Here is a 24,327-nt window from a genome sequence, read left to right on the forward strand (position 1 = left end):
CAAAAGATATACAGACGTATTGATACCTACATGTATTGCTGTAGATACTGTCTGTATAATACCAAAATGGTTATCTCAGTGATTGCGCTGATTTACAATCAGCTTTATCGCCCCGGTAGAATGCCATATAGTTTTCCTATCCTATTCTAGGTTTATAAATTCATTTTGTGTGCATATATTTGGGCAGGATTGCTATAGATGACTGCGTATGTCGGTATCTGCCATGAGTCATTTGGTTTATGACTTTCTGGTTCTAAGTTCACAATCTGTCAACGGTATTTTAAAATGTTGTTCAGTAATTAATGCAGCTGAAGGAGCCGCTCTTGGAGCATTTGTCCACATTATTGCCCTCCAATGTGTTCTGCTCAGTGGGATGACAAATTAGAAAAGCTAATTATAAGTGTACACTCTCTACACTGAGTGACTTGTACGATGTCGTACCATACGGATGTGTTTAACACTGGGCTCCAGATTTCCGTTTTGTTTTTTTTTCCTATATGGAAAATGTTTTGACTTAGGTATGTATTGGGACGAGAAGAGTTTAGGTATGCAAACATTGCAGTGATGGTTTTTCCAGATGGTAACACTGTGCAATGAATGGGTGTCTGTTGTGTGTATATGGATCACAGCGCTTGCACTGACATATACTTGTACATATATTTTGTTGGCAGACATTTTATGACTTAGCTTTACTTTTAGGCAGTTTAATCCATTTTATCTATACTTTTTATGTAGTTTAATCCACTTTATACTTTAATGTAGGTAAAGTCTCAACACACTTTGTTGTGATGATAATTGTTTAATATCTTAAACCCAGACATATTCTTTTTCTTTCCTTTCTCTTTCTGCGCCTTTTTTTATCTTTGACTTGCATGGGGTTGCTAAGTCAGACCCCAACCTCCGGCAGTCACCAAGGCGAAGCTTCAAGAAAGGTATAGACATACATTATATGGCTGCATTCACACCTAGCAGACATGTTGTGTTTTTTTTTTTTTTTGCACAGTTGCGGCAAAATGCATAATTTTGTGCAGAAATACACATCGATTTTAGAACAGTCACCTCAACAAAATGCTTTTGCGGCTTCAACATGTGAACGCAGCCTAGACCACACTCATTACTGAGAGGTGCACAGCAAGAATTATTCTCCTTAGACAATTACTGGTAATAAAATGGGTCATAGTAAAATTGCCTGTATCATAGCTGCTTATTATGTGATGATAAAAGGGTGAAATTGGCAAAATTGACTTTGTGATGACAGAGGCTCCGGAGCTGATTGCCATTCACTGGCACACAATCACACTTTTTCAGCCACTAAGATTGTAGCAATATGGTTCGCACCGGATGCTTGCTCACCAATTTCTAGAACTTCTATAGAAGTTTAAGGGAATCTGTCAGCAGGTTTTTTTCTATATAAGCTGAGGATAGCAGGAAATAGGGGTTAAAACACAGAATTCAATGATGTGTCACATATCAGCCTGTGTGCTGTTTACTTACACTGAAGGTTTTATCACCGGGATATTATCATTAGTGTGACTACCTACCGCTTGGGCACTTGTCCAACTCCGCCCCCCTTCTGTGATAAGAAGCTCACTGTCAATAGACAATCTACATAGAACCTGGTGTGGGCGGGGTTAGCTTACTCAGCTCTACTGCATGCTAAATCTAAAAACTCTGTGTCAGAACCGCTGCACCCAGTAAACTAAGTGATACATCATTGGATTCAGAGTTTCTTTCTCTACAGTAGGCTGCTCTCAGATGAGATGGCAAAAACTGCTGACAGATTACATTTAAAGGGAAGCTTACAGCTCATTTTTCATTTGCAAGTATCTCTGCATTCATGAGAACATTTATTTTAAGATGGGAATACCCCTTTAAATTTCAGTTTGGTACTTACTAGTAGGTGTTAGTACAGGTGCACTGTGCGCTTAGTGCTTCCATCCCATGACTTTGCGGACCCTATCGATTTACTCTGAGCTGTTGTTGCTCTCAATTGTTTCCTTCACTCATATTAACAACACTTACAAATCATCAGAGCAGAAATATAAGGAACAGCGTACCTGATCTTATGCACCTGTCAAAAGGGTATTATTTAAATTAATCTAAATTAATAGCATATTGTTAGGATTGACCATATATATCAAATTAATGGGCGTCCAATAGCTAACACCCCCACTAATCAGCTGATAGAAAGTGGTGCATCCCCTTCATTGTTTCCTAGGCACAGCTGTCATACATTTTGTAGCAACTGTATCTGGCAGTGCAGTTCAGTCGCATTCAATTGAATAGGACTGATCTCTGTAGAGCCGCAGTACCAGTCACGGCCACTACAAAGTCTACAGAGCAGCGCCTTGAAAATGACCCAATACCCCTCCAGCCAGCTGACCCCACTGCCCTGACATTTATGGTCTATCCTAAAGGAATCTGTCAACTTTATATATATATATATATATATATATATATATATATATATATATATATATATATATATATATATAATATATAATATATAATATATAATATATAATATATATATATATATATATATATATATACAGTACAGACCAAAAGTTTGGACACACCTTCTCATTTAAAGATTTTTCTGTTTTTTCATGACTTTGAAAATTGTACATTCACACTGAAGGCATCAAAACTATGAATTAACACATGTGGAATTATATAGTTAACAAAAAAGTGTGAAACAACTGAAAATATGTCTTATATTCTAGGTTCTTCAAAGTAGCCACCTTTTGCTTTGATGACTGCTTTGCATACTCTTGGCATTCTCTTGATGAACTTCAAGAGGTAGTCACTGGAAATGGTTTTCACTTCACAGGTGTGCCCTGTCAGGTTTAATAAGTGGGATTTCTTGCCTTATAAATGGGGTTGGGACCATCAGTAGTGTTGTGCAGAAGTCTGGTGGATACACAGCTGATAGTCCTACTGAATAGACTGTTAGAATTTGTATAATGGCAAGAAAAAAGCAGCTAAGTAAAGAAAAACGAGTGGCCATCATTACTTTAAGAAATGAAGGTAAGTCAGTGCGAAAAATAGGGAAAACTTTGAAAGTGTCCCCAACTGCAGTTGCAAAAACCATCAAGTGCTGCAAAGAAACTGGCTCACATGATAACCGCCCCAGGAAAGGAAGACCAAGAGTCACCTCTGCTTCTGAGGATAAGTTTATCCGAGTCACCAGCCTCAGAAATTGCAGGTTAACAGCAGCTCAGATTAGAGACCAGGTCAATGCCACACAGAGTTCTAGCAGCAGGCACATCTCTTCAACAACTGTTAAGAGGAGACTTTGTGCAGCAGGCCTTCATGGTAAAATAGGGGCTAGGAAACCACTGCTAAGGACAGGCAACAAGCAGAAGAGATTTGTTTGGGCTAAAGAACACAAGGAATGGATATTAGACCAGTGGAAATCTGTGCTTTGGTCTGATAAGTGCAAATTTGAGATCTTTGGTTCCAACCACCGTGTCTTTGTGCGACGCAGAAAAGGTGAATGGATGGGCTCTACATGCCTGGTTCCCACCGTGAAGCATGGAGGAGGAGGTGTGATGGTGTGGGGGTGCTTTTCTGGTGACACTGTTGGGGATTTTTTCAAAATTGAAGGCATACTGAACCAGCATGGCTACCACAGCATCTTGTAGCGGCATGCTATTCCATCCGGTTTGCGTTTAGTTGGACCATCATTTATTTTTCAATAGGACAATGACCCCAAACACACCTCCAGGCTGTGTAAGGGCTATTTGACCAAGAAGGAGAGTGATGGGGTGCTACGCCAGATGACCTGGCTCCCACAGTCACCAGACCTGAACCCAATTGAGATGGTTTGGGGTGAGCTGGACTGCAGAGTAAAGGCAAAAGGGCCAACAAGTGCTAAGCATCTCTGGGAACTCCTTCAAGATTGTTGGAAGACCATTTCCGGTGACTACCTCTTGAAGCTCATCAAGAGAATGCCAAGAGTGTGCAAAGCAGTCATCAAAGCAAAAGGTGGCTACTTTGAAGAACCTAGAATATAAGACATATTTTCAGTTGTTTCACACTTTTTTGTTAAGTATATAATCCACATGTGTTAATTCATAGTTTTGATGCCTTCAGTGTGAATGTGCAATTTACATAGTCATGAAAATACAGAAATATCTTTAAATGAGAAGGTGTGTCCAAACTTTTGGTCTGTACTGTATATGTATGTATATATATATATATATATATATATATATATATATATATATATATATATTTCAAAGAAAATGGAGACTGCATACCAATTGAAAAATTTGTTTAGTGGACCATATTGCCGACGTTTAAGCTCTAGGTGTGAGCTTTTCTCAAGCTTCATATACATATTGTTATAAATCCCTTTTAAAGGCGTATTTCCCCCACCCACGAGAAAAAAATATCCATAATGGGATAGGAGATTACTTGCTAATCTGTGAAGGATCAGATTGCTGGGATTCCCATTGATCCCGAGATTGGGGCTTTAGAACCCTGAAAATGCTGCTATGCAATCTCATCCTGCATTGAGCGGAAGTGCTGATGTGCGACCTCTGCTTCATTCATTGTCTGTATGATTAGCCAAGTGCTGCATTTGGAAGTCCCATAGACAGTAAATGGAACGGAAACTGCACATGCGCATCTCCGTTTCATTATGAAGGAGCCCCATTTTTGGGATTCTAAAGCCACAATCTTGGCATCGCTGGTGGTCCCAGCACTCAGACCCTGAGCAATCAGCAAGGTATCCCCAATCCAGTGGATAGGGGATAACTTTGTTTTTTGGGAATAAATCTGTAAGTCACATCACAAGGATTTAGAAATGCTGCACTATGTTAAGAACTAACTGTGACATTTTCTGGTATTCATCAAAGTAAGAAGTGAGCTGTTAATATTTATGATAAGTTATCTGTAAAGGGTAAGGTCTCTCCGCATTCTTCAGCACTTTGTTGATTCTGCTTGTTACATCCTTTGTGATACCACCATGTTGGCCGTGAACTTACATGAAAAGGCCATTCATGTTACCATCATAATAAAGTTGTACGTCTAGTAAATATGTAACTGTTCACTTTACTTTTTGTTATTTCCTGCTCTCACAATGTAGCTTAAAAATAAGAGGATTTCCTGCGACTAGTTACTTGTATTAAAACAAGGAGGGTAACATCCTTGCTATGTATTTCCTTGTTAAAAGAATGCTTTCTGTCCTTTTTGATGTTTTAGCGGGACATAGGCATTTCTGCGTCGAGAAGCCAGGAACATAAGAGTTTTATTTCACGACTTTGAGTGAGTTTTATGTTTAGTGTCCCTGCTGTTTTAGATCCCGTAGACAACCATACATATATCGTGCATCTGTCACATGTTTTATCAATCTTCTGGGCCCCTAAGTTTTCCTCCTGCTGTTTCTACTGCATGCCGTGTAGATCTTCACAAAGTCTCCGCTGACTCCATAGTATTTGCCTTTATGAAGGCATCTGAACCAAGTGTTGGACACCTGTCACCAGGTTTACTTTTTGAAACTGTTTCCAACTCACTTTAGTAGATGGAAGCATGGTTCTTAACTAGTGTTGAGCATTCCGATACTGAAATATCGGGTATCGGCCGATATTCGCGGTATCGGAATTCCGATACTTAATTCCGATACTTTTACAATATCGTATACCGGAATCGGAAGTTCCCATAATGCCTGCGCTCTGCAGTGTCTGTGAAGGATGACAAGTTGGATGGCAGCGCTCAGCTGCGATCCAGCCTGTCATCAGAATGCCATCCCAGAATTCTCCTGATTGTTTAAAAGCCGGCGGGCGGTAAAAAGCCGCCGGCTTTTAAACAATCACACAGCCCCATACTGCTTCCCCGCAGCCTCCCACCCCGATCCTCCGCTCCCCTCGCCACCTCCAATCCCGATCGTAAGTTAGGACCGGGCGGGGAGCGCAGCACCAAGGAGCGGCGAGCGAAGGACCCGGGCGGGGAAGCCGGCAGTGAAAAGACTTCACCGCCGGTTTTCCCGTTCTGTGCTGCGCTTTCCCGCCGGTTATTTCAAATGAACAGCTGAGGTATCAGGTGATGCCGATCAGCTGTTCATTTGAAGTCGCCGCGGTGCCCTCAGGGTTCATGTGAGTTCATGCTTGACTGCATGAACTCACATGAACTTTCCCACGGCCGCACAGGTCAGCCTCACCTCCCAGACCATCAGACCGGTCATGATTAGTGTGTGTGCGGGTGTCTGTGCATGTGTGTGCGGGGTGTGTGTGCGATGTCTGCTGGTGTGTGCGGGGTGTCTGTGCGATGTTTGTGCGGGTGTGCGCGGTGTCTGTGCATGCAGGCAGACATAGGCCGATGTGACACTACTACTCCCATCGGCCTATGTCTGTCCCCCGTCCACTCGTGCCAGCAGGATCAGCTCGATGGGAGCAGTAGTTCCCATCAGCCTGATCCTGCTATATAAATTGCCCTACTGTGTCCCCAATAAATGTTAAATACATGTCATTGGTGGCCAGTGGTTACCTACAATAAATTAGTTCATACATTACCTGTCCCCGCCGATCGCCACCTAAAATAAAGTAAAAAATAAAAAACTACACCTATACTCACCTAGACACCTAATTCCCCGAAGCCATCGATCTCCTGTAATAAAATATAAAATAATAAACCACAACCTTATCCTTACCCCTCCGTAGTAGTCCACGAGTGTCCCACGAAGATCTCCAGTTCAGAGCAGCCACATAGAATGTGACCGCTTTGAACCGCTGCCACCGCTAGAATGACGGGGCCGTAAGGGTTCACCGGAGTTCAGGCAGCGCTGCTCCGGTTAGCTCCTTTACGGCCCTGCTGTATCGTGAGAAATTCCCACGGTACAGCACTGCCGTAAAGGAGGTCTCCGGAGCAGCGCTGACTGAATGCACTCCGGTGACCTCAGTCAGGGGCTCCCGCTGCCGGGAGCGGACGTGTTCCCGGCAGCGTGAGCTTACAGCAGCCATGCACAGCTGTCACCATCTCCAGATGTGACAGCTGTGCATGGGAGATCAGCGCAGGAACGTGGACAGGTAACTATTATTTTTAGTAAACTAAGAATTAAATAAAATTGTGTGTTTTATTTCAAATAAATTATTTTTTTCTGGGTGTAGTGTGTGTTTTCTTTTTAACACTTTGTAGGTTAGTAATGGGGGTGTCTTATAGACGCCCATCATTACTAACCTGGGCTTCATGGCAGCTGGCGCTGACATGAACCCCACCACTATTACCCCCTGCCACCGCTACAGGGCAGCGTGGAAGAGCGAGGCTAAGTGCCAGAATTGGCGCATCATATGGATGCGCCATTTCTGGGGCGGCTGACGGCTGGTGTTTCTAGCCTGGGAGGGGGCTAATATTCATGGCACCCTTCCTGGGCTATTAATATCAGCCCCCAGCTGTCTGCCTAGCCTTTGCTAGCTATTAAAATAGGGGGGACCCCACGTCATTTTTTTGGGGGGGGTCCCCCATTTTAATAACTAGTAAAGGCTAGGTATTCAGCTGGGGGCTGATATTAGTAGCCTGGGAAGCTCCGTGGGTTTTACCCCCTTCCCAGGCTTCAAACATCTGCCCCAGCTGTCTGCTTAACCTCCGCTAGAGACTAAAATTATGGGGGATCCCACGCCATTTTTTTTTTAAATAAATCCTTTATTTTAACACTAAATGACATTTGAGGAGTTAATAAAGATGCAGTCCCTAAATTATTATTTATTTTTTAATTAATTTTTCCCAAAACTTTTGACGTGGGCTTCGCCATATTTTTGTATGCCAGCCAGGTACAGCATCCAGCTTCTATGAACGCGCCATTTTCCGGGGCGGCTGCGGACTGCAATTTTCAGCGGGGGGGGGCAGAAAGCTTGGGCCTCCCTGCGCTGCAGATTCCATCCCCCAGCTGCCTAGTTGTACCTGGCTGGACACAAAAATAGGGTGAAGCTCCACATATTTTTTTTTTAAATTCATGAAATTCATGGAATAATTAAGAAAAAAAGGGCTTCCCTATATTGTTGTGTCCAACCAGGTACAAATAGGCAGCTGGTGGTTGGGGGCAGCCCGTTCCTGCCTGCTGTACCTGACTGGACACAAATATAGGGCGAAGCTCCACATCAATTTTTTTTAATTATTTCATGAATTTCCTGAAATAATTTAAAAAAAATTGACGTGGGGCTTCGCACTATATTTGTGTCCAGCCAGGTACAGCAGGCAGGAACGGGCTGCCCTCAACCACCAGCTGCCTATTTGTACCTGGTTGGACACAACAATATAGGGAAGCCCTTTTTTTCTTAATTATTTCATGAATTTCATGAAATAATTAAAAAAAAAATGCGTGGGGCTTCGCCCTATTTTTGTGCCCAGCCAGGTACAACTAGGCAGCTGGGGGCTGGAATCCGCAGCGCAGGGAGACCCAAGCTTTCTGGGCCACCCCCGCTGCAAATTGCAGTCCGCAGCCGCCCCAGAAAATGGCGCGTTCATAGAAGCGCCATCTTCTGGCGCTGTACCCAACTCATCCAGGGCCCTGGTGCGGTGGCTCACTGGGTAATAAAGGGGTTAAGGCCAGCTTGGCATTATCAGCTGGCCCTAAGCCCGAAATTCATGGGGTCACGCCAATATTAGACATGACCACCATGAATTTCTAGTAAAGTATTTAAAAAAACACAACACCCAGAATAAAGTCCTTTAATTGAAATAAACACACAATTCTTTATTGTTCTAAATTAAACCATACTTACAGTCACGCCCATTCCAGCTGAAGCCAACGATCTCCTGCAATAAAAGTAAAATAATAAAGCAACCTCATCCTTACCTTTCCATGGCTCCCACGACAGCTTCAGCTCTGCTACATCGAGATGACAGGCTGGACCGCAGCAGAACGCTGCCATCCAGCCTGTCATCCCGCAGACACTGAGAAGCGCAGGCATACTTGCACTCCTCAGTGTCTGGCTGTGACGGCATAAAGATGAGCCGAGGTCATGTCCAATGAACTCAGCTCACCTCATGCACGTCACTGACAGCGTGGGAAAATTCTCCTGCACTCAGCGCTTCAGCGTGAGAATTTTCCCACGCTGTCAGTGACGTGCATGAGGTGAGCTGAGTTCATTGGACATGACCTCACCTCATGTATGTCACTGACAGCGTGGGAGAATTCTCACGCTGAAGCGCTGAGTGCAAGAGAATTTTCCCACGCTGTCAGTGACGTGCATGAGGTGAGCTGAGTTCATTGGACATGACCTCGGCTCATCTTTATGCCGTCACAGCCAGACACTGAGGAGCGCAAGCATGCCTGCGCTTCTCAGTGTCTGCGGGATGACAGGCTGGATGGCAGCGTTCTGCTGCGGTCCAGCCTGTCATCTCGATGTAGCAGAGCTGAAGCTGTCGTGGGAACCATGGAAAGGTAAGGATGAGGTTGCTTTATTATTTTTCTTTTATTGCAGGAGATCGTTGGCTTCAGCTGGAATGGGCGTGACTGTAAGTATGGTTTAATTTAGAACAATAAAGAATTGTGTGTTTATTTCAATTAAAGGACTTTATTCTGGGTGTTTGTGTTTTTCTTTAACTTTGACTATGGGGTTAGTAATGGGGGTGTCTTATAGACGCCTCTCCATTACTAACCTGGGCTTGATGTCAGCTGGCATTATAAGCTGACATCAACCCCAGCCCTATTACCCCACTGCCACCGCTACAGGGCAGTGGGAAGAGCGAGGCTAAGTGCCAGAATTGGCGCATCCTATGGATGCGCCATTTCTGGGGCGGCTGACGGCTGGTGTTTCTAGCCTGGGAGGGGGCCAATATTCATGGCACCCTTCCTGGGCTATTAAAATCAGCCCCCAGCTGTCTGCCTAGCCTTTGCTAGCTATTAAATTGGGGGGGACCCCACGTTATTTTTTGGGGGGGGTTCCCCCATTTTAATAGCTAGTAAAGGCTAGGTATTCAGCTGGGGACTGATATTAGTAGCCTGGGAAGCTCCGTGGGTATTACCCCCTTCCCAGGCTTCAAACATTTGCCCCAGCTGTCTGCTTAACCTCCGCTAGAGCCTAAAATTAAGGGGAACCCCACGCCAATTTTTTTTTAAATAAATCCTTTATTTTAACACTAAATGACAAGTACAGTAATCAACACTGTCACTGTACTTCATATATATGTGACTGACATGTTTATATCTATCTAATCTATGTGTGATTCTCTATTCTTTCTATTCTAAATTGTCGGGTACAGATGCTGAATTGCCGGCCGGCTTTTTTAAAGAGACGTTGCATGAAAACACTAATATTTTTTTAAATAAATCCTTTACACTAAATGACAAGTACAGTAAGCAACACTGTCACTGTACTTCTTATATATGTGACTGACATGGTTCTATCTACCTAATCTATGTGTGAAGCTCTATTCTTTCTGTTGTAAATTGTCGTGTACCGGTGAATGCCGCTGATGAATTGCCGGCTTTTCATGTCATTCTACATTATTCTTAGTTGTTTTACTTCATGTAGAATTAACCTACAAGGAAAGAAAGGGTTTATTTTCATTCCGATATTTGTGTCCCATTGACTTGCATTGGTTTCCGGTATCGGAATCGGCGATATCCGATACTTTTTGGGTATCGGCCCGATCCAATCCGATACGATATTTCCTGATATCGGAAGGTATCGCTCAACACTATTCTTAACTTATGGCTATGGACCAAATCTGAGCACGTCCAAAGATTTAAAAACTTCTGTACTATATGTTGATTAGCGCTGAAGAACGGGCGGACATACCATTATGCAACCTGGGCAGCCACATACGGGCCCAAGAGGTGGAATTGTACATCACAATGAGTTCTTGGCTGCAAAAGGCCCATAAACTGTTCTTACACGGGGGCCTCTTCTGTCTGTGTCCGCTCCCGGGCTGAGGAGTCCTCTGGGTGTATCCAGAGAGCCCATGTGTCCAGATGAATCTGCTTATTCAGCCCATCTTTGGATGATTGATTTGGATATTGCGTCTTGTGTCCTCCACAGACCTCGCCACATCCAGTTATTTGGGGACATGAAAATTAATTGCCCACAGCAGAGAATTCTCAATGCGAGCCCACATCTATGGGTAAAGGAATCGTTTTCATTCTGCGCATGCATCAGTCACCAGCTAAGCTTCTATTAACATCTGCTTTGGAGGCTCATCTTGGGGACTCCATCGCAGATCCAGCCCAATATGCTGGACAAAATAATGCGGCATGTTGTGCCTGTCACCAGGTTTTTGCTACCTCAGCTGAGAGGAGCATAATGTAGGAAAAGAACCTGAATCCAGCAATGTGTCACTTAGTTTACTGGGTGCAGCAGTTGTGACACAGTAAGAGTTTTTAGATGTAGCAGAGCTCAGAAAGCTAACCCCTCCCACACTCCTGATTAGGAGCTTTTTTACATTGTATATTGACATTGAGATTCTAATCAGTGGTCGGAGCAGTGTTGGACCAGGATGCATGTGAGCTGTAGTCCTGTAGTGTTAATCTGCTGATAAAACACTCATTGTATTTAAGCAACAGTTGACCGCTTGATAAGTGGTACATCACTGAAATCAGTGTCTCAGCCCCTACCTAATGCAGCCTTCAGATTACATATAAACAAACCTGCTGACCGTTTCCCTTTAATGCCTTGTATTCCTAAGGTCTGTCCTATGCATCATTTATAAGACTGCATACATTTATGATTGTTGGGCTATGCTGTTATATATAACACTTTATTGGGGCTATTCCTGTTACGTTAGTATATATGCTATGAAATCCGCTACAAAACTGAATCTAAAAAAAATGTAGAGGATACTTTTGGAAACTTTCAGATGGCATTTAAGAAATAAATTGGTTTCCTCGCAGATAATTAAGTGCTGAATATGATGTTAAAATGTGATGCCAGCAGAATGACTTGTGTCAAACAGAATTCAAGTAACCTATCAACTCTTAATGGCTTTGGACATTATGGTATGTTTCAGACGTCAGCCAGCAGAAAGTGTTATGAGGTTTCATTGATATCGAAGTGACAAGCTCACCACCTCGTTTGACCTCGGCAGAGATACGTCTTGTAATCTACACTGAAGATTACCGTGAAGTAACACATTTTCCATTGAAGAATAATTAAACTCCATTTTATCAGTCATGCAACATCTTATTTTATTGCTTAATGGACAAGTTTTTGTACGGATGGATTGTGTGTGTATATATACCATCTATTATTATGCAAAATAGTTATTAAAAAAGGAGCTTTCACCAAGTCAAACGTGGCCAGTTTTTGCTTTTATTTTATTTTTGTTGCTCTTCTGAAAAATGTTATCTTTTTTTTTTATCCGCCATATGATTACAGAACTATGGGCCTCTTTATTTAGTGCTAATTTTCATGGTTTTTCCAAGGGAGCGTGGTTTACAGATTCTCTGGGGGTATGTCTTTAAGCTGCTCTGTATTATTATTTTGTGAACCACACCGCCTTGCAAAAGAAATGTAAAAATTAAAAAAGCCAATATCTATAGGACCATATGAAAACAAGGGTGAAATACTCAGAGGCATAATGGGAATGAAATTAGGCCATTTTTGACCTGGTGACAAGTCAAATGCTGCAGATTTCAGCTTTCAGCAGAATTGTTCTGCACTCAGACACTGTGGGAGAATGAACTGTCGTACGTCAGACAGTCATCAACCATTATCTTTATCAACACGACATGGAGTATTACAGGACGAGAGCACGCACAACCCAATGAGGACATAAAGTGCAGTCTAAGGAGGAACTACACACCTCAACAAGCTGTAACAGTCTACACAACCATCTGCTGTCTGCTCAAGACAGTCCCTGCAGCATAAACCTGTAGCTCTTGAATACTCCAACAATTAATGTCTGACATTTTCACTACATACAGTTGTAAAAAGCTGGACAGATCCCAGGATCCAGTTACCCCATCTACCTAAGATTTGTCACTGATGCCTATAAGTCCACTAAAAACTCAAGCTGGTTGCTGGAATCGTGAAATGGTGCAACTGTCTTTTGCAATTTTTTGTCCACTCATCTGACACAGTGCCGCAAATTGACTGATAAGACTGTTAGAGATGGGATCAGTCCCACTGGCCGGTTAACCACAAGGCCCGTCAGCCTACTAATCAGAAGTTGCACTCGTGGTGGTCTAATTAAATACCATTGTCCCTCTTGATGCATTATATTTGGATTGCTATACTGTATCATTATTCTGACACAGCTTAAACAGTTCTCATGTTTAACATTTGGGTGCCCTTTTATCGGTTAGAATTGATTGATTTGCCCTAGACTACATTTCTGGATCAGATCAGATTTTCTCTTGGTTCCTATTCCTTAGGTTGTTACTTACTATGTTGACTTTTTTCCCTTAACTTGCTCCAACAGCCAGCAGCTACTCCGTTGATACAACACGGGGGCCCATGCAGTTAAGGCCAGATCCCTGTATAGGGGTGAAAACCAGGGATCTACTTGGTACCTTCAAAGCAGTGCGGCTAATGCAGTGTTCATATCCATTCATGATAGCCCATTTTCTATTTATGGATTCCTTACATTTGGTGTAATAGTTACACTTAAATTCACTCTTACTCAGACTTGGTCAGCAGTAATAAAACTTCATGAGGACAGAACAATCCCTAAAAATTGCTAGGTCACATAAAGAATCGGTGATTGCCCCATGTAAATGCAGCTAAACTAACAATGATCAACTTGCCATCATCAGTTTGAGCTTGTTTTGAACAGAAAATCTACCTGTGTAAAAGGACCCTTAGGCCATGTTCACACATTCAGTATTTGTTCAGTATTTTACCTCAGTATTTGTAAGCCAAAACCGGGAGTGGGTGATAAATCCAGAAGTGGTGACGTGTTTCTATTATACTTTTCCCCTGATTGTTCCTCTCCTGGTTTTCTTACAAATACTGATGTAAAATACTAACCAAATGCTCAATGTCTGCCACATGGTTTTAGGCCGGGTTCACACATTGTAAATTTGGTGTGGATTCTTCCACAGCATATCTGCATCAGAATCTACATGTGTTGTATACGGATTTTGCTGCAGATTTCACCTTTTCCATTGCTGATTTGGTACAAAGAATTCATGTGCTGCAGATTTAAAAATGCAAAAAAAAAAAAAAAAACTGCCCCAGTCTGACACAAAAGACCCACAGCCATTGGAGTTGTAATCATTTTTTTTTTATCAAACTCTTGGGATAGGAATTACCTGCAGTTCACTGAATTGTGAATCCTGATTTAGAAGGAAGTACCAATAAGAAGTATGAAAGCCAATGAATACTAACCAACTATATAAACCAAAAAGAAATGTTCCAAAAAGGCAAACATTGAAAGAAGTATAACCACTTCATTAGGGCTCTTTCACACGTACCAGAGACACCGACACACGCAGACCCATTCAAATCTTATAGGTCTGTGCACATCTCAGAACGTGTGTCCATGTGTTCCACACGCTGACATGTCCCTTTTTTACACGCTGCATGGTCCGCAAAAGTGTCTCACACTGAACACACACGGATGAGTCGCTCCAGTGAGCGGGGACCTGCACTGAGCTGAGCTCACTGAGTGACAGGACACCGCTTCTGAGCTCAGCGCAGCTCTGGGCCCCGCTCACTGGAGTGGCTCATTCTCCCCAGCTCCTCGGCGTCATATATACATAATATGATTAAATATTAAAGATATTGCACTGAACCTGTGCTGTGAACATGAATATGGTAATTGCCATGCCACTGTGTGTAAGCATGTGTGAAAAAAAAAAAAAGCGAAAAAGCAAAATAAGTAAACATGAGTACAGCACCACTGCAGCGTTTTCTTTTATTTCAGCACAGGAGTGGTGCTACTAATGTAAGTTTCCTGACCCTAGTCTTATACATATGAGCCACTATCTTCAGCTTTTTTCGGCGCCGCTCCAGTCCACACCACCATCTTGCGACCGCAACTTCTGTCAGACCGGAAGTCAGAGGTAACGGTCACAAGCTCTCAATGGAAGTCTACAGTGTGATACCCTCGTTCTGGCTCTCATACATTTACATTGAGTTGTGACTTCCAGATCGCCCAACAAACACTGGAGTGATCCAGCAGGACACAAAATGCAAAAGACCAATCAGAGCAGCGCCGATAACAGAAGACGGTGGCTACGAAGTATAAGACTAGGAGTAGAGCTGCAATAAAAAAAATGCAGGAGTGATGGTTTAATAATTCAGACCAGACTGTATGATTGAGATTGGACTATTCCTCCGCCAGTCATTCCAATGTGCGTTTCGCTTCAGCTTCCTCATGGAGTGTAATGGCAGGAGGAGGGGAGGATCCTAAACAGCTGAGAATTATTACAAATTCTAGGTGCCATCTTACCGGGCGCTGCTCAGTGCACATGATGGATGTCGCTCCAAAACGGCCAGCGCGAGGACGTTACTGATGTGCGATCAAGGCTGCTGTTCATGACACAAGTCATGCAGGCTGGTTTAGCGCTGAAAACTGGACATGCGCAGAGCGTCCCTTGGAGCCATGTTGAAGTTGTTAAAGGGTGTATACTAAAAATGAGAAAATTCACTGAATTAGTATGAAGCCATGTTGCCTGTCAGACATGTGCAGCTTACCCACACTGAGTTGGAATTTAACTTTACAATGATGTTGAATAGCGATGACCTAGGAGCCAAGAGACTAGTCTTTTTATTTGTGTACTCACTGGCGTGTGGCCGGGCAGTCTTCCAAATCATAAAATGGTCTCCGTTCCATTACCATTAGATTTATTGCTGTCACAGCTGAAGAGAGGCCTGATTGTGTGCTCATACGCTAATGCACAGCTTTGTGTTCATGCTATTAAAACAGTGTGATTTCACACCCACAATTTATATACAGTGTAATAACTCTTGTAATGGAAATTACTGAGAAAAAGCCAATTTAGGGAAAGAAAAGCCCTAAGACATTTAAAATAGTTTAAAAACATTGTTCAAAAAGAGATGACTCAGATAAGACATTGGGGCATTCTTTACCTATAGCAACCAATCACGGCACAGCTTATATTTTTTATGCTCCTAAATGAAAGCTGTGTTGTGATTTACAAATACAAGAATAAACCAGCGCTTCCACTTCTAATGAAAATTTGATTGAATTATTAGGTACATAAAGCTGTATAAATCATTGCACTATCTGCCTTTGTGCTGCCGTAAATTATATTAAATAAAAAAAAAAAGTGATATGTGGTAATATGTCCAAATGTAGTGGTTATAAATAGTGTTGAGCGAGCACTAAAATGCTCGGGTGCTCGAAGCTCGGGCCGAGCTCACCGTGATACTCGGGTGCTCGACCCGAGCAACGAGCCCGACCCGAGCAACGAGCCCAATGTTAGTCTATGGGAGACCCGAGCATTTTTGCGGCGGCACCCCCGGCAGTCTGTAGAAAGCCTAAAAAGTGCCCAAAACGATAGTGACAGTGCTCAAATGACATGGGGACAGCATCGGGATTGCCCCAGGAAGCATTTCTGACCCCCAGGTCACTGCTGTCAACAACGTGGTCAGAGGTATTAAGCCACTTTTACGGGCTCGCAATAAAATGTTCAAAAACGAAACTGAAAGTGCTTTCCTGTGAAATATGTTAAGGAACATCCTTTCCAGGGTAAAGACTTGTGTATAAGGTAAAATAAATAACCAAAAACAAAAATACTCCTCCACACCTTGGGCTATGTTCACAAGTAGCATTTTTTATGCATTTTTGCACTTTTGTATTGCTTTCAACCGTGACAAATGCTTTCACCGGGAAATGTCATTTTAACATTTTACAACCTTATCTGGCCATGTGCTGTGTGACACCTGCATACAGTGCTGAAAAGACATGGGAACAGCATGGGGAAGACCCCTGGAAGCATCTCTGACACCCAGGTCACTGCCTAAAAGTGTGCCCATCAGAAGTGATTCTTGCCGCATCAGACTTGCAAGACCTTGTCCCAGGGCAGTGTTCAGTTGTACCTCCCCCATTCCTTGCAATGCAAGTGCAAGTATGCAGCCTGACACCCACCCACCCCCAGGCTGCAATACCATACTGCTAGCTTGCTTGCACTTGAAATTGGGCCTTTTAGGCATGTGGAGGCGGAATCTGGCCACCACGTCATGGCTGCGTCGGCGGCCTGGTATCCATACTCAGTCCCCAGCCACCAGGCGGCCGGGTGTCCACGCTTGGTTCCCAGCCGCCAGGGGGCGGCCGGGTGTACATAAACGGTCCCCAGCCGCCCCTATTTGAAGGACAGCCTAACCACAAACACGTGGACAAGTGAATGTGGCCAGGGATGGTCCATCTCACTGACGCCTTCACACTGGGTTAATATTGTGGAAGCCGGGACACAGTTGGACACTGGGATGCAACACGTCCTCCAGACATAGAGAATTGCGGGTCCTGGGTCAATCAGGCTTCAAAACAAAGTTCAGAAGGTAGACGGCAGCAGTGGTCGGCCTCCTACACAACGAGTAAATTATTCATGATCATGAGACCATCCATCTCCTTAGCTTTTTGTTCCTTGGAATGGAAGCGCATGTATGTAGTAGCGGCTAGGCCTGAGGTGGGCAGCGTCTTGGCGCATATCCTACCTCCTCCGAGGATTGCTGGATGTTTTCCTGCTACTATCCCAGTTCTATGACTCCCGTTAAAACAAAGCTTCAGGTGATGAATGATGGATAAGGTGGTGGAAAAGGAGAAAGAGCAGGAGGAACAGGGACCATTCACATCAATATCAGGCCAGTCAACCACACATGTCTTGTAGGATATGTTTCTGTACCAAAAGGAGCGGTTCGGCTACACAGTTATAGGGCATACAGTGAGTGCAATGCCCACCAAAAATTTCGAGGCACTCCAATGCCCCTTGGAAATGACATGGAGGTCAGAGGGCCTTAACTAAACCGTTTTTTCCATTTATAGCAACTGGGTCTCCTGTACACTGTTGGCCTAAGCAGTGAATGGAAGGCTTTCCAAAAATTATGAGGAACTGCAATGCCCCTTGAGACAGACGTGGATTACAGCGTACTAAAAACCTTCTACCCATTATTGGGGAGTGGGTCTCCCTTTGTGTTCACCTATGCATTGAAAAGCAAAAGCTGACTAAAATTAGGAGGAAATGCAATGCCTGTTGGAAGAGTCGTGGAGGTTAGAGTTAATTAAAAACATTTCAATGCCCGTTGGAAGAGCTGTGGAGTTCAGAGTGGTTTAACAAGACGGTTTTAATGCCCCTTGGAAGAGTGGTGGAAGTCGCAGTAGCTTAACAAGACGGTTTTAATGCCCCTTGGAAGAGTGGTGGAGGTCGCAGTAGCTTAACAAGACGATTTTAATGCCCCTTGGAAGAGTGGTGGAGGTCGCAGTAGCTTAACAAGACCATTTTAATGCTCCTTGGAAGAGTGGTGGAGGTCGCAGTAGCTTAACAAGATGATTTTAATGCCCCTTACAAGAGCCATGCAGTACAGCATATTAAAAGCATTATTCCCATTATTGGGGATTGGGTCTCCCATAGTCTTTGCCTATGCCTTCCAAGCAAAAGCTGCCAAAAATTAGGAAGGAGGAACTTGCAATGCCCCTTACAAGAGCCATGCAGTACAGCATATTAAAAACATTATTCCCATTATTGGGGATTGGGTCCCCCATAGTCTTTGCCTATGCCTTCCAAGCAAAAGCTGCCAAAAATTAGGACGGAGGAACTTGCAATGCTGGCAACACGGACCACGGTCACCCTGGTGGTATAGTGGTGGTGGAGGCTGAGGATAAGGAGAAGAGCAAAAAACAGCCGAAATGAGGAAGCGTATACCCATGTGTGGGTGTGAAGCGGTGCATGGGAATACACCTCCCGAAATAACACAGTGGATTTGACTTTATGTTACTTTGCTGTCATTTGGTGGTGATGAGAAGTCTGGCCCAATCCAGCCCTTGTTCATTTTGATAAGGGTCAGCTGGTCATCATTGTCAGTTGACAGGCGAGTGCGCTTATCAGTTATAATTCCCCCAGCGGCACTAAAAACGCGCTCCGATAACACACTAGTGGCAGGGCTGGCCAGGACCTCCAAGGCGTACAGTTCATTCCAAGTGTCCAGCTTGGATACCCAATAATTAAAAGGCACAGAGGAATCACGGTCGGCAAGGTACTCCCTCACCATCTTTTGAAGCTTTCCACTCCTTGTGAGTATACCCCGCGCCTGAGGGCCTGTAAGCTGGGCGGGTCTCAGAAAACTGTCCCAGAACGTTGACAGTGTTCCCCTGCCTCTGCTGGATTGGAGTTGCGTCTCTCTCGCCTGTACGCCTTGGTTGGGCAATGAACTGTGACCTCTGCCGCTAGCGTGTTCAGATGGGAATTTTTTTAAGAGTTCTGCAGCAAGGGCCTTCTGGTACTGCCCCATTTTTGTAGACCTCTCCACCTCAGGAATAAGAGAGTGAAAGTTCTCCTTGTAGCGGGGGTCTAAAAGTGTCACCAACCAGTAATGACTGTCACCCAACATTTTGACACACGCGAAGGTCACTGTTAAGGCAGCGTAACATAATGTCAGCCATGCATGCCAGACTGGTAACGGGCAAGACTTCTGTGTCCTCACCAAGATGACGACTGACCATGCTCTCCTCCTCCTCCTCCCCCCTGTCCTCAGGACACCCACGCTGAACCGACGGTATGACAGTTGTACAGGTACTACCGTCTACAGCGCACGATACCAGCTCCTGTTCCTCCTCCTTCGGTTCTCTTACACGTACAACAGCGGAAGAAGCAGTGGTGACACCCGCTGACACTAGTCGTGGACCCTGGGGTTCGCCCCACAATGTCGGGTGCTTTGCTGCCATGTGCCTGATTATGCTGGTGGTGGTCAGGCTGGTAGTTTTGTCACCCCTGCTGATGCTGGCATGGCAGGTGGAACATATGGCCTTTTTGGGGTTATCAGCAGAGTCTTTAAAAAAATTCTAGACTCTGGAAGACCTACCGGTTGAACTGGCAACGTCCCTCGTGTTGGTGTTACGGGGAACTGTTGCCCGCCTTCTGTGTGCGGCCACCACACTGCTTCTTCCTGCCTGTTGGGGTACTCTGCCTCCCTCCCCCTGTGTGCTGCTGACCTCGCTCTGCGTGTCCTCCTGCCACGTTGGGTCAGTTACTAGATCATCCACCACCTCCTCCTCTTCCACTTGCGCACCACGATCCTCCTCACTTCGTGGCAATTGTGTCTCGTCATCGTCCACCTCTTGTGACAAATTGGCAGCGTCGATTTCCTGTGGCCATGGCTGTTCAAATATTTGGGCATCGCTACATGGGATCTCCTCTTCCACCACTTCAAGCGGAGCAGGCGAGGGGCACAAATATGGAAATGGACCAGTGAACAGCTCTTCAGAGTGTCCAAGTGTGGGATCAGTTGCTGTCTGACGACAATCAGCATGGTGGTAGGAAGGAGCATCAGGGTGAGGAGGAGTATGTGGTCGAGACTCACGGCTGCTAAAACTTGACCGTGTGGAAGACAGACCGGAGGTGGTGGTGCCCAGATAACTGGAAGTATTATCTGCTATCCAATTAATAACCTGTTCACACTGATCAGTTCGCAATACTGGTGTTGTAGTGTGCTTCCCTAGTAATGCGGTCAAGAAGTGGGAGCGAGAAGATGTGGCTGTTGGTTGTGGAATATTTTCACCTTGGCCACGGCCCTGTCCTCTACACGTACCATCACCAGAATCGTCCAGTTCCACGTCCCTTGCCACACGCCTTGCCCATTGTAAATTAAATATAATAGCTTACACTCGCACTATCAATGGAAAAAGGGTAATAAAAAGGAGATTAGAATCATGGAAGAGGAAAACCACAGTTCTATTTCTCTTGCCTACACCAGAATCTTTTAAACAGATATATTGGTGTCTGAACAGTCACAGACACGCTCAATTTTTTTTTTTTTTTTTGGGGGGGGGGAGGAATACCAAAAAGGTTAATAAGATGCGTATTTGTACAGTCTGACTGAGGGGAAAAAAAATACAGGATTTAGATGAAAAAAAAAAAAAGGATTTTTCCTGGCCCCTGAGACCGGGGGATTTTTCTCTAGCAAATTGACCAGCAGAAGCACACAGGACTGTAATGCACTGTTTGTTGGTATAACCACTGCATCTCCTATATAGCCTGCCTGCCTGATATCTGGGATGGATATTAGTCCTGAGAAGGACTGTTTGATTTGGCAGCCTTTAGAGACCCTACACTAACTATTTCGCACTATATATCTCTCCCTAACTCAGCTGCACTCTCCCTACACTGTCTGATCCCGGGCGACTGTGTCCAAGATGGCGGCGCCTGGTTTTAAATACTCGAGGTGACGCTGTGCGGCCAGCCAATCACTGTAATGCCCACAAACAACATTACTGCGGCATTACAGTGACTGGCTGGCAATCCCTGCATGTTCATTGGCTCTGTAAAGAGCGCCAAAAGTGCAGGGCGGAGACCCGAGCTCCCGCCCGAGTAACCCGGAAATGCTCGGTGCTCGCCGACCATCCCGAGTAGCGAGATGCTCGGGCGAGTACCGAGCAGTGTCGAGCATGCTCTCTCAACACTAGTTATAAAGACAATTCAAGTGCCAAATGACTGTAATCAAACTACCTGTATATATGAGGATCCATGGTAAAACCATGCGGGTTTTCTACCTGGAGATAGCAGGTAGCCATTAGGGCAATCACGGTGCATCCAATGTCGTAGTTCGTAGTGTTCTCAGCGTTCCGGTCGGTCACACTGATTCAAACACAGAATGAAGAAAACTGCCGCCCTGAGCGTTTGTGATATCACTAGCTCCGGGCTCTTCTTGGAGAGTCTTTTTGCCCATAGAAACCCTATGCATTTCAGAGGCACCGTCCTCCTTCCTCGGGGAGGTCATTTTTTACTTGAATTGACTTTATAATCACTACATTTGGGCATATTAGTACATATCACCTTTTTTATTTGATGTGCTGTGATCTATTGAGTTGCTATTGGTTAGACAGTTTCATAAATCTTTGATTGTTTGCTCGCCTATGGCATATCTAAGCGATGTGTCATAAAATGTACAGTCGATATGTGGCACAGTAAGAGTATCCACTTCTATCTCAAGAATGGAACCCTGATGAGTGCCATTGTCAGTGGGATAGTGGTCATGATTCACATTAATTTATATGGGAATTCTGACCACTTCTTCAACTGACAGCAGAGGCCTAAAGGGCCATGTTATCAAAATGGGTGCAGGTACCATTGATGGCTTAAATGTAGTGATGAGCGAGCATGCTCGTTACTCGAGTTTTATGAGCATGCTCGCGTGTTTTCCGAGTATCTTCAGCGTGCTCGGGTGTTATGTTTCAGTCACGCCATGCGCATGATTTGCGACTGTTTGACAGCTTTAATACATGTGAGGAATGCCTGCTTCTTAGGCACGAAGTGACTAAAACATAGGCATGTGCACGAAGTGACTAAAACATAATGGCTGAGCATTCTCGCTGAAAGGGTTAACAGAACATACTCTCTGATCACTACTTAAATGTACAAGATTGGAATATCCCTGAAAAAGGATTTCCTTAGCTCGACTTTTGCAGTCACTGTTTGTGACACTGTGCCGCTGTCAGGATTGCCCTCTATTTCTATTGCCCTCTAGCAGGCGGTCAATGCAATTTGCATACACGAGGTCACATACCAACTATCTTCTCATAGAGAAAAGTGACTGAGAAGCTAGTCGGCGTGTGACCGCATATATGCATATCACATACTTGTGGTCATTTGACCACCCAATCAAAGTGGAAACAGAAGGGAATTTTGCCATTGTGCACATTGTACACTGTCAGTATTTGCCAATCTGCAGTTGCATAAAGTGACTGTAGAAATTAATTTTTTTCATTCTAAAAACATTAATGTTACATTTGAAAAGTGTATAATTATACATTTAAAAATATATTGTAGATAGAGCTTTAGAGGGAACCTGTAAGTCGATTCTTGCTGCCCAAAGCACATGCATGAGTGCAGTCAGGTATATTTTTTTTCTGAAACTATAGTTGGAGTAGCTGGACTGAGACCATAGGGAGAGACCATTAGTTTGATGCTGTCCCTGGCCGGCTTCTCCCCACACCATGCCAGGTGATAGTCAGGTCTCTCCCATGTGTGTACTTAGCGAGAAACCTGTCAATCACCCTTTAGCGGCACTGGACCAGTCTCATATCTTGCTATGGTATCCAGTCAGCGCTTCAAGTGCCGGAGTGTCATAGAAAAATTTAAATCCATAAGACATCTCCAGATGTAGCCCTCACATAGAACATCTGGGAGAAAAGCTTACACTTCAAACTCTTTGACGTAGACCTCACACTGAACATATGGCGAAGAAGGGAAAATTTTGTATAGCTAGGAAGTAAGAGAAAATAATTCAAAGAAGGGAAATAGGGAGAGAGATCGCTTTACCCTCTTTTGAAGCAGAAGATCCCTGCAGTGTACAAGTAATTAAACAGGAAAGGTCTTCTCTGGGAAAATGACAACCAGGCTGAATGTTTTTTTTTTTTTTTTTTTTTTTTTACCCTAGGAGGAGAATTGTGTTCACCAGGTTGAGCTTCCTATGATGAAAGGAAACTGAAAGAATCTGTTATAGACAGCCTGGCTCCAGGGTCCAGATAGGAATATTGGGGTTTGTATTGATTTGATATTTATGAGATATAGATTTTTCTCGTTTTAGCAAAGGATGTGACACATTCACTCACATCACTGTATGGCCACCAGAATCCCTGTAACTGAATAACAGTGCGATAGATGAGGCTATACCTGCCATATTTGGTCTCTATGTAACAGTAAAATCATGATAAAAAATATGACGTCAATATCTAATGCCTGGGACCTAAGAGGCGAAAATATCTTGTAATTTAGGGATCTCATAAAATTCTGAAGGCCTGAGAACATCCCACAATCTGCCGCCATCTGAAGTTCATCAAGGGGAGGGGTGTGTGTGTGTGTAACTTAGAGCTAATAAAAAGCCATATTTGGGTCCGGGTCAATTGTCAGTACTTGGAAGGCACTGTTCGCTGTAGGTTCTGCCTGTTTTCCAATCGGAGTGCCTCCCTCCTCTAGCTCTGAGCCATTTCCTTGACATCAGGTTTAGTAAGTTTCCTTCATTATCCCTTTTATTTTATGTAGTTGTATATATCAAATTGTTTTGTTCCCATTTTGTATCATCTTGAATCGTTTTTATAAACACTGCCTATCTTTCTGGATTAAATATAAAATTGAATAGCTCTGTTGCTTTTGCACTGTAAACTGCATCCCTGAAGCCATATGCCACCTGTAATGGGTGTCCAATCAGCCTGTATAAACGATTGGTGGCAGTAGATTCTTTTTGTTATTGCAGAGCTGCCAGTAAT

General features: G+C 44.0%; 1 protein-coding gene across 10 annotated transcripts in view; it reads left to right on the forward strand.

The window, feature by feature from the left end:
• Positions 1 to 24,327, forward strand: part of CDKL5 (cyclin dependent kinase like 5) — a 407,568-nt gene that overhangs the window by 10,355 nt on the left and 372,886 nt on the right. For 3 of the 10 annotated variants that reach the window (XM_073667428.1, XM_073667416.1, XM_073667414.1), the window contains exon 2: positions 23,499 to 23,600. The exons of the other annotated variants lie outside the window; for them this stretch is intronic. The gene's annotated coding sequence lies outside the window, so the exon portion shown is untranslated. The remainder of the gene's footprint in view (positions 1 to 23,498; positions 23,601 to 24,327) is intronic. 10 annotated transcript variants of the gene reach the window in all.

The sequence above is a fragment of the Phyllobates terribilis genome, unplaced genomic scaffold (assembly GCF_046119375.1).
Source record: "Phyllobates terribilis strain yellow unplaced genomic scaffold, ASM4611937v1 Scaffold_2__4_contigs__length_985480577, whole genome shotgun sequence".
Classification (NCBI taxonomy): Eukaryota; Metazoa; Chordata; class Amphibia; order Anura; family Dendrobatidae; genus Phyllobates; species Phyllobates terribilis.